General features: G+C 39.9%; 1 protein-coding gene across 1 annotated transcript in view; it reads right to left on the minus strand.

Annotated features, from left to right (window-relative positions):
* The window catches only part of LOC140240065 (protein DVR-1 homolog), a 64,232-nt gene that overhangs the window by 12,201 nt on the left and 38,293 nt on the right, over positions 1 to 13,738 (minus strand). The window lies entirely within an intron of this gene.

Genomic DNA, 13,738 nt, shown 5'->3' on the forward strand with positions numbered 1-13,738 from the left:
AGGGAGAAGATAAACAAAACTAGGCTACGCGAAAGTTTGGTTCCATCTAAGTAATCTAATGTGTGTTTTTGTTTTTTGTTTTTACTTTCCACGTTTGAGTTTCGAAAGCAAAGCTGATTTCCTCTCTAACACTTTGCAAGCTTGATTACTCTTGCAATACAAAAAATCTTCGCACGCGACGTTGTCTTCTTTCCCCCTCATTCTTACTGTCTTTCTTTAATCGGCTTTACTGCAGTCCAAGAGTGGCAACGGGGACTGAAGTTTACTGCAAGGTAACCTAAGGCTAAACGTCCATTCGACAGACTACACTATAGCCAGCACATCAAACTATGTACGGTAATCATTGATGTAATACAATAATAACGACACTGATGATGATGACGATGTTGATGATGATGGTGATGATGATGTTGATGATGATGATGATGATGATGACGATGATGACGATGATGATGATGACGATAATGATGATGACGATTATGATAGTGATGTTTACGATGGTGATGAAAATGATGATGATGAAGATGAAGATGATGATGATGATGATGATGATGATGATAATGAAAAACGATGACTCTCTGTTGTTGATCGTCATTGTCGTAATAAAGATGGCGGGGTCAATAGTCCTTACAATATCTAGGAACGCTACCACTGCTACCATCAGAGTTGAAAAGGAACAGTTTGTCTTGTCTTTTGGCTACAACCAACCATGAAATGTAGACACCATAACAATGCACACTCACAATGATACACACATGACGAGACGCAACGTTTTTTTTTTTTTTTTTTTTTTTTTTTCGCTCTTCTTCCTTCCGGGAGTGCGCCCTCATATGCCAGCACTCTGGACAGGTTTGTCATCGAAGTAATGTGGAAACTATCGGTTTCGTCCCCGGAGGTAAAACTATCCTTCCTGTGGTCTCTAATGATGAAAAGAATATCGTATCAACGATTTCCGATTTTACCCCCCAGGTGCATGCCTGGTGTGTGCGTGTGTACGTTTGTATGTGCGTGTGAGCGAGTAACAACGTATGTGTGTGTATGAGTGTTTATCTACGTTGATGAATGAGCTATGGTGTGTAGGCCTACGTCGAATGATAATTAAAAAAAAAAGTCCACGCTATTACGAATGGTTGCTGTCTGTATTTACGATACACAATCAAGCAACTAAAATCCCCCATGTTCAAAACGACGCCCCTTTCTCTCTTTTTTTTCTCTCCCTGTCTCTCTTATACTGTGCAAACATATAGGCCTAAATATTGATGTACATCATAAAATATAATGTAATATACATGTAATCATGAATACATATGATTATAGAAAATGAAAGACGCTGATGTTCCTTTAACTCCTCCATTGACGATTGGAAATATCTTCAGAGTTTAAACATCAAAAGGTGTGTGTTTTTTTATAGTCTGAGAATCATGACATTGCCAATAACTTGCACGTCGAAGGTCGAACGCATGGCTAAAAAAACCCATCACAAAACAAAGCAAAGCAAAAAGATTGTATGTTTTACCAGCGACATCTCTGTACGGAATAAAATATACGAGCGTTATTTCATGAGAAATTTAGATCACACTGAACGCTTTGCTGAACCATCTTATCCGCTACATTCAGAATGGAAAACCAGTGCACTTTCGCGATTAAACTTCGAAAAAAAATGATACAGTTCTGACCAAAAATACTGATCCTCTTTTGTTTCTTCAGCGAAAGTCGCCTGAGGTATTGCCCATTAAATTCATTCTTAGAAGAAAAAAAACCACCCAAAATAGACAAAATCAAGGAGGAAAGAATGCCATGTCAAGAGTGACACGCTGTTCCTCCTGCTGTGTTACCTAGTACTACAAAATTTGGTCGCGTATAGAATCACAGTATGATTGCTGATTGATGTGAAATAAATGATACTAAAAGTGAAGACACACTGTTTTCACACTGTGTCGCCACATCGCCGCATACTTTCGATCCTAGAAACTAAAGCGATATTGCCTGATGACTCGTGAAATTCGTTTGCCTTAACAAGCTGGTAGGAAAATCATAGTTCTCATTTTGCTTGCAGAACTGTCCAGTTTTGCTCTAAAATGTCCACTTATACAAATAAAAGGTGTGAAATAACGCGTAATAACACAATTTCAGTTGGATAACGACGAAAATGCGAAGTATTAGCCAAAAAGGTACGCCGGAAGCACTACGGTCTCAGTCGAGCACACCAGGTCCTGATCGTGGTTGCTACGGAATTCTTTATACAATCGAGTGTCGATAATCGAGGAATCAGGCCACAGCAGTATCAACCATCCAGTATCCATCTAGTATCGATATTTTCGAATCGCATGCAGCTTCATGAGAAATAGGATTGCCAGGGCACCATCGACCATCACGTAACGTTCTACCTATATCCACTACTGAACAGGGAGGGCGCTTCAGGAATAAAAGTCGTATGCATACGATCGAAATTTGTTTACACTTTTGATACTCCAAAACGACTTATCGTTCTGGCAATTGCGCCAGACAGACAAGTTTCTTGGTAGACCAAATAGTGGAAGATGAATGTTAAACCCTTCTGAGAACTATGTCTTGGTTTTGAATAAAAGCGTGAACACACTACTCCTTTCCGTCCATTGGGGTCTTTTGTGGAGCTCTGAGCCTGCTCACCCTGCGAGACTTTACATTAACGATTTTCACCATTTCTAGGTTCCAGTAATTGCGTTTACGATAGCCAAACCGTCAACATTCTACTGGCTATCGCTCAACTCTGTTATAGTCACGTAAGTCGCAATTAGCGTTTGGAGTCAAAAACGTTTTATGTGAGCGTGTCAGTCTACGTGTATGAGCCTCCACTGCTTCCAGGTGTTAATATTAATGGCGGTTGCCAGATCACGTGATCATGAGACTTTGGACGGGTTTTTCTCGGTCATTGAACCGACTCCCTGCATGGCCGCGTTCCCAAACGACCCGGTGGTGGCTATTAAAGAATCGCTACTGGAGAGCAGTAAGCAGTACATAATGTAATCTGTTTTCTTTCCCCTTTGTAACACTTAATTCTTATCCTTTTTTCCCCCTTCTCTTTTTTTTTTCTGCTTGCATTTTTTCATCTCTCTAGTTATTTCCAAGCCATGTCTGCGAGGCAACAATGGAGTCTGTTTAGACGGCGGAAGCGTTCACATCCGTTCCATTGTCAGTGACTTGTGAGAGATTTGGAATACTGGCTTTCTGGAGGGTTGGCGGACTGAGGGAAAGGGGCGGGAGAAGGCCGCAGAAGGTAATGATGCTGGGGGGGGGGGGAGGGGGAGACACCCTGCTAGGGATCTTAAACTTAATGATTGTTCTACACACGCACACACACACACACACACACACACACACACACCATGCTCTCTTAGAACATGGCGCTAAAACACAACCGCACAAGCGCGCGCACACAAAAATACATCAACCAAAGAGAAAATCTCTGCGACATGAAAACAGACGTGAAGATGGTGGGGGAATACCATCGACTTTACCAGATTCGATTCTGATTCGCAAACAGGAAATTTGGCTGATGCAAGAAGCAGTCACCTTCGCAAGTACGGCCTAAGAATCCAGCCAAATAAGAGCCGGATGGTTGATGGGAAAAATGGGAAAAACATGGCTGATGCTGAATGTCAGAGCGTCTGCTATTTCTTGGACGTCCTCGAAAAATCGAATCAGTCATCATATTGACGTTTTGATGTTTAGGGAAGTTAAAGTAAGTCAGTATTCTTTACCTAGAGAGTGTTTGTGCCCAAATGAATCAAATTGAATGTTTGTGTCTAGATATGAGAACTCCTGAGAATTAATATTATTCTTAGTTTGTTTTTGTTTTTTGTAATCGTTACAATGTGACTTTTTTGTTCCGAAAATTTTGACAGCAACATGATTTCAAATCAGCATGACTATCTATATAAGTCTGAAGAGGCATTTCATCCTGTATCAGCTAATTTCTTATTTTAAAGATATTGCAATGTTTGTGTATAGGCTACGTTGTCTGGTTTTTATTTCCGTTTTTATTTCGTAAACGATGATAACCGATTTTACAATAGTCTTCAAGTGATAGTGATGATTAAACATGATGATGAAGGCGATAATGATGACGATATAAATGATAAAGAATATTATAATCGGCATCATCATCATCATCATCATGATAATTTTCATAATTATCAGAATTCTGTCTGTACTGTTTCAAGTGTAGAAATGGTGGAAACCATGCATTATATTGCACAATCTAACAAAATTGCTGGTGCATAATATATTCGGTAACATAATGATGAATTAGATTTTTGTCATTTTTTCTTTGACCCGAAGTAGGACTTTCAATTTTTCAGGGTGCTGTGGCTTAGTGGATAAGACTCCCGACTCTCAATCGGAGGACCCGAGTTCGACTCCCTCCCATTGCGTAAAGTCCTTTGACAAGATGTTTTTACCCACCATGCTCCTCTCGACCCAGGTGTATAAATGGGTACCTGGCAACGCTAGGGCAATACTAATGGCAAGGACCTCTGGTAGAGCAGTGGAAACACTGGAGAGGCTACCCTGGAGGAATGAGACATTATCATTACTAATTATTATCATTATCGATCACAAGAAAACAACAATTCTTCAGGAGCTATATCTTTAAAGAAATAATCACAGGGGGTTAACAAGACGAGCTGTAATACATTCTTACATGATCGAAGGACGTCTCGTGCAAAACGGCGTTGATCACATGTAAGGAAACCTAACATGAACCAGCGTCAAAAGCAAACAACGACATAGACGCAGGATTTTAAAATGACATTTTCAAGACATTGACGTATCAAGCAGTTTTCTTAAACGGACGCATGGATCACTGTGAATGGAAAACCAATGGGACCAGGGAGGTTTCGTCTTATCTCCTTGATGAGACGCCGTTACATAAAACGTGTTTAAAACGAAGATGCGCTTTGATGTAAATTCTTTCTCTTTAATCCAGTGAAAATAAAAAAAAAGAAGGTCGAGTTTAAGTGGCGAGTGTGAACACGGCTTCCTTGTCCCTGACTCTTTTGTTGTTAGTAATGAAAATATTTACGTTTCCTACCTAAGCTGGGGAAAATGTGCAACCCCGTTCCCCGCTACCTCTCTCTCTCTCTCGTCCGGGCCTTTTGTGTCGGAGGCAGAAAGATTGAAAGAAAGAAGAAGAAGAAGAGAAAAAAAGCAATTCCCTTTGAAATAGGAGGCGATTCAGTTTCGTACAGAAATCCCTGTATAGAGCCAGTAATGAAATTACATCGAATTGCCGGCTAAAAATACGCGCACACGGAGCGAAACCCAAGAAACGTCATCGGCCAACTCAGTTTGAGGGTGGAAAGAAAAACAAAAGAAAGAGAGAAAAGAAAGAAAGAAAGAAAGAAAGAACAAACAGGGCAGAGAACTGAACGGAAGGAAGACATTGGTAAGAGTCGGTTTGAAGAAAATTCCTGCAGGCGATCTCGAGAACCCTTCATAAAGACATTCAGGGCACTCTCGGTTCCACACACCTCTTCAAATGTCTTCCCCGTCTTCCACTCTTTTATAGCCAGGAGCAAGTTGAACTATTAAACTCACAGTTAAATACGTGATCAATTCTTTATTCCACCTGTCAGGGGCACACTAACCCCAGCCCTCCACACCCCCCTCAAAAAAAAAAAAAAAAAAAAAACTCCCTCAAGGAACGAAGCCTTGACTCTCATTTAAGAAAGGGAAACGGACGTCATTGATAATCAATCAACTTTTTGTATAATGTTTTGCTACGATTTGAATTTCTGCGAGAATAATCTCCTGGATCTTACATGAATTGAAAGTCTTTGAGAGTATTTGAAAAGTCTCCAGAAAGAAGAAAAAAGAGAAGCACCAATAATATATCAAAAGGAATTGGAAGAAGGCCGTGATGTACTCAGGCGGTTAAAAGAAAACACTAAACTGAATACAATCACAGAAACTCACTTTATTAATTGGCATCCCGCTTTCACCTTTTCCTTATACACGTTGCGACTTCGTCTCACTCGAATACGAAGGCCGAGTTGAAAGTGATCTGGGTTAATTGCTCATAAAGCATAAAGGCGGCACAACAATCTAATGGTTTTACGCCGAAGGCTATCTTGGACATGGGGCTGAGGTTACGATATTCAAAATTAAAAAATAAGAAAACAACGCCCTTGAGGTTCATTCTCTCATCTTTTTTTTTTTTTTAAATCTTCATTCTACGTAACGTAGAATTATTCTACTGTACTACTCTGTTCTTTATAACAATACCGCTAACAATGAGGGCTGAACAATACCAAGTTGATTCAAAGTGTAATCGTCTGTACTATATCCATGTTAGATTTCTAGAAGATTTGTTGGTATTACATCTGCCTGTCCATTTCGAACTTATCCCAACTATATACAGAAGTGGTCAAAACTATGCGAACGCAGCAAAGAAACGATGAAAAAGACGTAATACGCGATGAATAGAACTTACGCAAACAAATACCCGTACATGTAAATTGGACATCGATGCTATTGTTTCCGCTAGGAAGTAGCGTTACCGGAAGAACGCTCTCTGGTTTGAAAGTAAATTCTTCAAATTCCAAAGCAGCAAGAATGAAAAGAATGTAAACTTTTTACATTCTGAACCACGCCGAGAAACTGTCGCACTTATTATTACGGAACAAGACACACATTGCCGATGTCTTTCAGGCGTTTTATCGTAGACTATACGTATTATCATTTACAAGGGCTGTATGAGGTGCCATCAACTACGCGTATGGCCTATGTACTACAGACGGATCACATTCCTTGCTCATTTCAGATTGGTCCGATTTGAACAGCACTACCGTTTACATGTTCCATATATGCCTGAACTTCAACCCACCGGGCAACCTCAACTCCTTACAAAAGAAAACTAGACGAATGATCTTGCTGAAATACCACACACAGTACACTCTGGCATGCGAAATTACTGACATTGGGAAAATTCTTTTTTTGCCCTTCTTTCAGAAGTGATACAATGATTCCCTGGGGAGTAGAGGCACGCACTACTGTTTCGAATTTCTCGAGTTTGGTAATCTAATCCCAGATACCATCGAATCCTCATCAGTAAATCTGCGGTATCGATAGGGAATGCCTGTGATATCGATAGGTGGCCGCCGATGACAAGTGCGCATTGTGTTTCGGACGGTCTACACTGTCATACTAGTCTCGGCGCCGTAGACACGAGGGGAACTGCGGAAGAGAAGACGAACTCGTCGTAGAAAATCAATGAGCCCATTATGACGTTTAGCAAGCCTTTGGTTGTCATGGTAGATTTTGGTGGTAGTTTCTCATCGATTTGTTTGGACAGAAGGAGTTTGTATTAGTTGGATTTTGATGTTGTTGTTGCTGCTGTTGTTACTGTTGTTGTTGTTGTTGTTGATGATGATGATGATGTTGAAGTGACGAGAGATATTAAGGGAAAAGTTTCCGTGAAACTTCTGTAGACATCCATCGTTTGCTGATGAATGCTACGAGCAAAAAGTATCGGTTTTAAAACACTGCAACTTCCCGTTTGGAACAAACACACAGTCACGCCTTGCATCACGTAGAGAGAATTCTGCGAAATGTCCCAATATCACATTTTAGTAGTTATTATGTGACATTGGGACACTCTCACTTAAAGCACTCTGTGTGACCGTGGATCCGTTCCACAAGGGTTATTGCTCGCCAGAACTCTGGTGCTTCCAAATTAAGAAGAAAAGGTGATTCAATGGGTTATGCCATAAGTTAGATGTATTATGTCAGTGCATAAATCAACTATTGTTGGGCATACTGAAGCCCCCCCCCCCCTTAGGGCTAAAATAGACACTCAAACGGAGCGTTACAGATCTACAAGTACCAACAAAGAGTGTGCCTGATCCTCTGTAGATGGCGCTATATATGTCGACAATGACGTAACCGCGTCATCACACGCCGGCCCCGAGTGTTCTCGATGACGGACCGGGTGAGAGTGCAAACCATTGTTTGGACCATGGAGCTACAACAGATCTTTTGTGTAGTTCCATGTTCAATAACGTCAGCTTGAACGTGCTGTGGAATTGCACTTGAAATTTTAATCTTTAGTCTCCATATTTCAATTTCATCAACAAATTTGAAGCAGAATCTGGCATGAACTGCACGAGGACTATAATTAGCACGTGTATATTTATCATTACTGTCATATAAATTGAAAAGGAAAGTGGAATCGACGTTTCTTGAGACCAATCCCTGCTTATGTTTTAAGGCAGTAATTTTATGTATGTCTTATTTCATTACCGCCTCTTTTAACGAATGCTGTACGAAACTGAATCTAATTTCGTTTCAACGGGATTTGTTTTGCTGGTGGTCTAGTTTTGTTTTGCACATGTATTGCTTTAGCTCCGTCACAATCGTCAATAATGTCAACACCAGGGTCCCGTTTCATAAAACTTGATATCAGTAACAACTGCCACAGTACTATGACAAAATTTTTACTCTCAGCCAATCAGATGCAAGCATTTAAGTAGCTTGTAAGGGAACTATCGTAACTTGTTGGTGCTAACAAGTTTTATGAAACGTGGCCCAAAATGATTGTGTAAGAGGCCGGAATCCCAGACTAACCCATCCATCTGGTAGGAATCGAGCCGACGCTGGAAGTGCTGCGAACCCGCTCTGGGTGGGTAGAGCGCACTTTCGGCTGGAGACTTGGGGAAACTCAAGACTCGCATGTCTCGAAGTTTCCGCTCTTCCTCGCTAATAAGCCATGGAAGTGTTCTCGGGGTATATTATCATCATCGACTTCTTATTTCTTTTGGTCCGGTATCAGTTTTGGAAGAATCTGCTCCCTTCACGTGTCGCGTGCCCCTCTAGGAGTACATGGAGTAAGGAGTACATGAGAACGAAAATCCCAAACATCATACATCGGTCTTTAATATGCGTGTATCTCGAGTATTAGCAGCAACTTTTCATGATAAAGGATATCTACTGTGTTGACGCCTAGGTAAGGAATTGAGAGGACGTCAACAAACCATGACATTTTCATTTTTTCCGTCTGTTTCCCAGTCATCATGAAAGAAGTCATGGTATTTTTTAAGGAGGGGACAGGGGTGAAGAAGGAAGAAAATACTATTGTCAACTTAACTGGTAGTCATTTTCTAGGCATCCACCCTCACACAAAATATAATGCCACATAGTCCCACCTAAGAAATTGACATCTTGTGAAGTTTAAATCCAAACGCCTTGCGATAATTGGTGACGGATGAGCTGAGAGCTGAGCTGAGAGAGACATCGTCAGGAAAAAAAAAATGACAGGTCAATTTAAAAGAGACCCGAACCAAGTTAAATGCAATTTAACTAATGCAGTAATCAGTATTTCATCTTAGGTAGACCCTTATAGTGAGAACTGTTCTAAAAAAAAATTGTCCTGCACTTCTTTTTAATTACCTTAGTATTGTCCGGTACAAAATAAGCGCATCTCGATACTGAAGAGGTAAAGTTATGGGTATAATATCTATCCCAAGGACGGAAGGATGCATATATACACACGTAAGTCGAGAAACGAACCAATTATAATAGCGTTATTCACCATATACCACCCACTTCAAAGTTAAACTTCATCGATATGGGTACGAGTCAAATGAGCTGACCTTTGACACATGCTTTTTTAGCCAGTCTGATCAGCAGGAAAAAAAAAACATGCGACAGAGAAAAAGAAGGGACACTGCGTGCTAGTTTGCAGGCAAGCGAGAGTTATATACGAAAATGAACAGTCGAAAGAGACGAGAGAGTGAAAAAAATGCAGGAGAAAATATACACTAGAGGGTTGTCAACATGTATCCATTTGATTTGAAAGAATGTGATGATTTTTTTTCTCTCTTTGGTCTTCCCACTTCTTTGAGTAGAGACTGACTGAAGGGGTCGTGACCTTTGACCATGGGGTCAAAGTGTAGAAAGGGGTCACTCCCAGCATGGTATCGGCTGTATTCCCAGATGGATTCCTGCCGATTTGGAATCTATAGTAAAAAGAATCTCACGGCTGTTGAATTTTAGCCATTAATTCTGTGATTGTGCACCAGGTGGTTAAAGCTAATATTTCCATAGTCATTGCATCTAATTTCGGTAGATGTTAGCAATGCTTTCGTCGATAGCAACCCGATTTATCTCACTAATTTACCAAGCATTACAGCGAACACTACACTATTACTTATTTTTACTTAATCGTTTCGTCTGAAACGCAGATTAGTACACAACAAATATCTGAACACCTATACACACTAATTTTGTTTCATGCAGCTATGCTTTAATGAAAGATTTTTTTACATTCTAACCTCTTACGATTTGTCTCTAAATCAATTCTGTACGTAATTTTCTGTGTAGTTTGTCACTACATATCATAAAGCTAGGTTCCATTTAGGCCTACATAATAAATGATCATCGTACTTTGTATTAAAATGCCTTCACTTGAAAGAATTGATTTACGCTCTATTCTCGCACAATCTTACTAAAATCCCATTTTGGCTGGGCGATGTATTATTACGAACGTCATTAATCAAAATACATTATTGCGTTGCAGGTGATGGTAAATGACAGCAGGCGATACACTATCGACCCTCATCCACGTAGGCTCCCTATTATACAGAATAGTCGCCACCGAAAAGAAAAACAACGACAGCATCACTTTCTCCCCGATATTCGCACCCAGGACCCCTAATAAGCGGTTTATGATGTGCCCACGAGTATCAAGTAGGGGCAGGCCGTTGTTTACCGCAGCGTGTTTAGAAATCTATAAACCATCGCCGCAGAATTGATACTTATCATACCGGGTTGACGGCAATAGCAGTTTTATCATAAATCAAAATGAAAAGCGAGACAGCAATGAAATGGGAGACAAGAGCTATTTGGCATTCCTCTGCACAGGTAAGTACGTATACGTGTTCAGCTTTGTAGCAAAGTTTTATTTCTTCTCATATAACTTCATGTTAAGTCGCAGAAATACTCTTGGTGACAGTTACGACGAGGGCTAGGGAGTTACAATGGTGACATACAATGGTCAAATGGAGAATATACATTCTGTGAATCAAACAGCAAAGGTAGCTAAAAATGAAACAAAACGAAATGAATCATATATACGCGATGAAAATAAAGGAAGGGTATTTTCTTAATGAAATATTTTCCCCCATGAGCATAGGCACCTACATACATGATATTATGTGAAAGAGACATAACTCTACAATGACATAAATTATGGAAAATGATATCCTGTGATATACAACTATTAAACTATAGAGACGAAGTATAAGGTTTGACAGCCCATTTCAGAGCTGTAATCCTGATAATCTTATGGCTCGATGCATATTTTTTTTTTTCTGGGGGATGTTTATTTTTAACCGTCATCAACTTATCCCATTCCATAATACCCTATGTCCAACTGTGAACACTTTTGAATAGCGTCATCATTGGTCATAGATTATTACCATCTCGTTTCTTGTTCGCCAAGCTAACTGTTATCGCGATTGTACTGAGGGAAAGTTTTGCAGTAACTACTCCAAATTTTCCAAACTACTCACGTTTCTTTGTGCTTATACCTTTAACAGTTTAAAGACAGTCGTTAACCAAGTTATCAAAGCACAGCTCGCTCTTGTGCAAAATCAAGCATTATAGCGCTCCCACGTATCTGATCAATTAAAGGACGCCCAAGTAGGCCTATTTGAAGCTTTGGATTTTATGTTATCATTTTTGTTCAAATCCTTTCTGGTGCGTGTGTTCAGTTATTGAACAATAGAATCCATGATTTCTCTTGACCGTTGTGTATGCGGTGTACATATTGATACCCGGAAATGCCTTCAGATCAGTGGCAATATTGAAGACGCTCAAATAAAGTACAGAAAAGCCCGTATTATTGAAAATAATGGCTGCAGATAGTAGAGGCCGTTCGCACGCCGTTCCGGTAGATTTCTCCGCTCAACGTCACGGGGGCAAAGAACTCGGTGGGAGCTACGCGCCGCCAGGGCATCCTTTCTCACGTGAGTCGGGACCCCCTGTTCTCGTCTTCGTTTTGTATTTTTCTCTTTCTCCTCCAAACGTCAGGTTTTTCCCTCCACCGCGTTTGTTGGACAGATGTGTACATGACATGTCAAAGTCGGTTTTAAAACAGATTTACCGTACACCGCAATGTGTTTATCCGCGCTCATCGAGCGGCCATTAATGGCCGATAAAGACGTCGACTATTTACATGAAATGACACGACTCCGTCTTCTCAGCCATAACTTGCCGTTTTTGATGAATAGCAAGAGATGTTGAAAATACGTGTATGTATTCTCCACTGCCTTTTCTCCCGCATCCCCCCACCCGACCTGCGACCACCTCAACCAGAATTCCACTCCTCTTATCATTACACCCAGGCACAGCAAGAGACTATATTGAAGTCGTGGATTTAGCGTTATCATTTCATTTCCTTGATATTATATTTGACAATTGCGTGATATAGCAGAGCCAAATGGAGCTTATCCTTATTGATTTGAATCGACTGGAATAGAAATGCAGTGACTTCCAGTAGCAAAAGATATAAATCAGCTAGGGAATCTTCGACTGAAAAAAAAACCAACAAAAACAAAACAAAAAACAAAACAAAAAGCGAAGAGTAGACTAGTAAAGTTAAAAAAAAAAGTAGAAATAAAATGAAACATCATCATCATCATCTTCATCTTCATCATAACCAATATACTTCATAATGAAAAAAACAAACAGGGAAAGCTAGGGCTATTTCCCTTCGATTTTTTAAAATGTATACAGAGAGTATGGAACGAGAACATTAAGAATAAGAATTCTGGAAATCTTTGACAAATATTAGAGTAGGCTTATATGCATTGATTATGTTATTAAAGTTACTGAATTAATAGCATTATTATTATCGCAATGGCAATCAGAAGCAGAAAACGATAGACGAGATAAATGCTATAGTGTAATTGCTCGCCGGATTTTGCGTGCAAAAGTCCCATGTGGCAAATCAATGTAAAGTGGTCTGTTATGTTTCGTTTTATCGGTGGTAATTAACACAAAACAAACAATAATATGAACAACACTTTGTTCCATTAGGATCACAGGAAGATAACAAATAATGCACTCAAAATTGCATAGGCCTCAACTGCAAAGAAACAAGTTTGAATGAAATTGCATCAAGGAAAAGCTTGGCTGCAATAAAGATGTCGAATGGAGAGCTTTAAGTTACAACAAACTGTGGTAAAGATCAAGTGATCTGTCGCCGCACCTAGTAAGAGAGTCATTGTATCTACAAGCCACGTTCTGTTCACAACTTTAGACATCGAATCTTGCAAATTGTCAGAAGTTCGTCAAAACACGGATTATGACAGATTTGCCGTGCGCAAACAGGATTCGGTTGGAGATTATTACTTTGCCCCTCATGTGCAAAACAACAGTTCTATATAGGAAGTCGATTAATTGATTCTGGAATGAAATAATTAGTGGGTGAAGAAATCACGTCATCCTCCTATCGAATTGTGTAAAGCATTTCATCGCACAGACAACCTGGAGGAATCGCGTTCTCTGGTTGGTGACTGGCTTAAATGTATTACAAAGACAAGAAAGCGCAGGAAATGAAAGAATCATTCAAAGTGGAAGACATCTACATGACAAATAACGCTTTAATAATGACGCGTGATCTTAACCCTTTCAGAAAAACAAGATAAAACCCATATAGCTTTGTAGAAACTTTCTAAAGTTTTTGGCACGGAAAGGA

This window comes from Diadema setosum, chromosome 16 (assembly GCF_964275005.1).
Source record: "Diadema setosum chromosome 16, eeDiaSeto1, whole genome shotgun sequence".
NCBI classification, from domain to species: domain Eukaryota; kingdom Metazoa; phylum Echinodermata; class Echinoidea; order Diadematoida; family Diadematidae; genus Diadema; species Diadema setosum.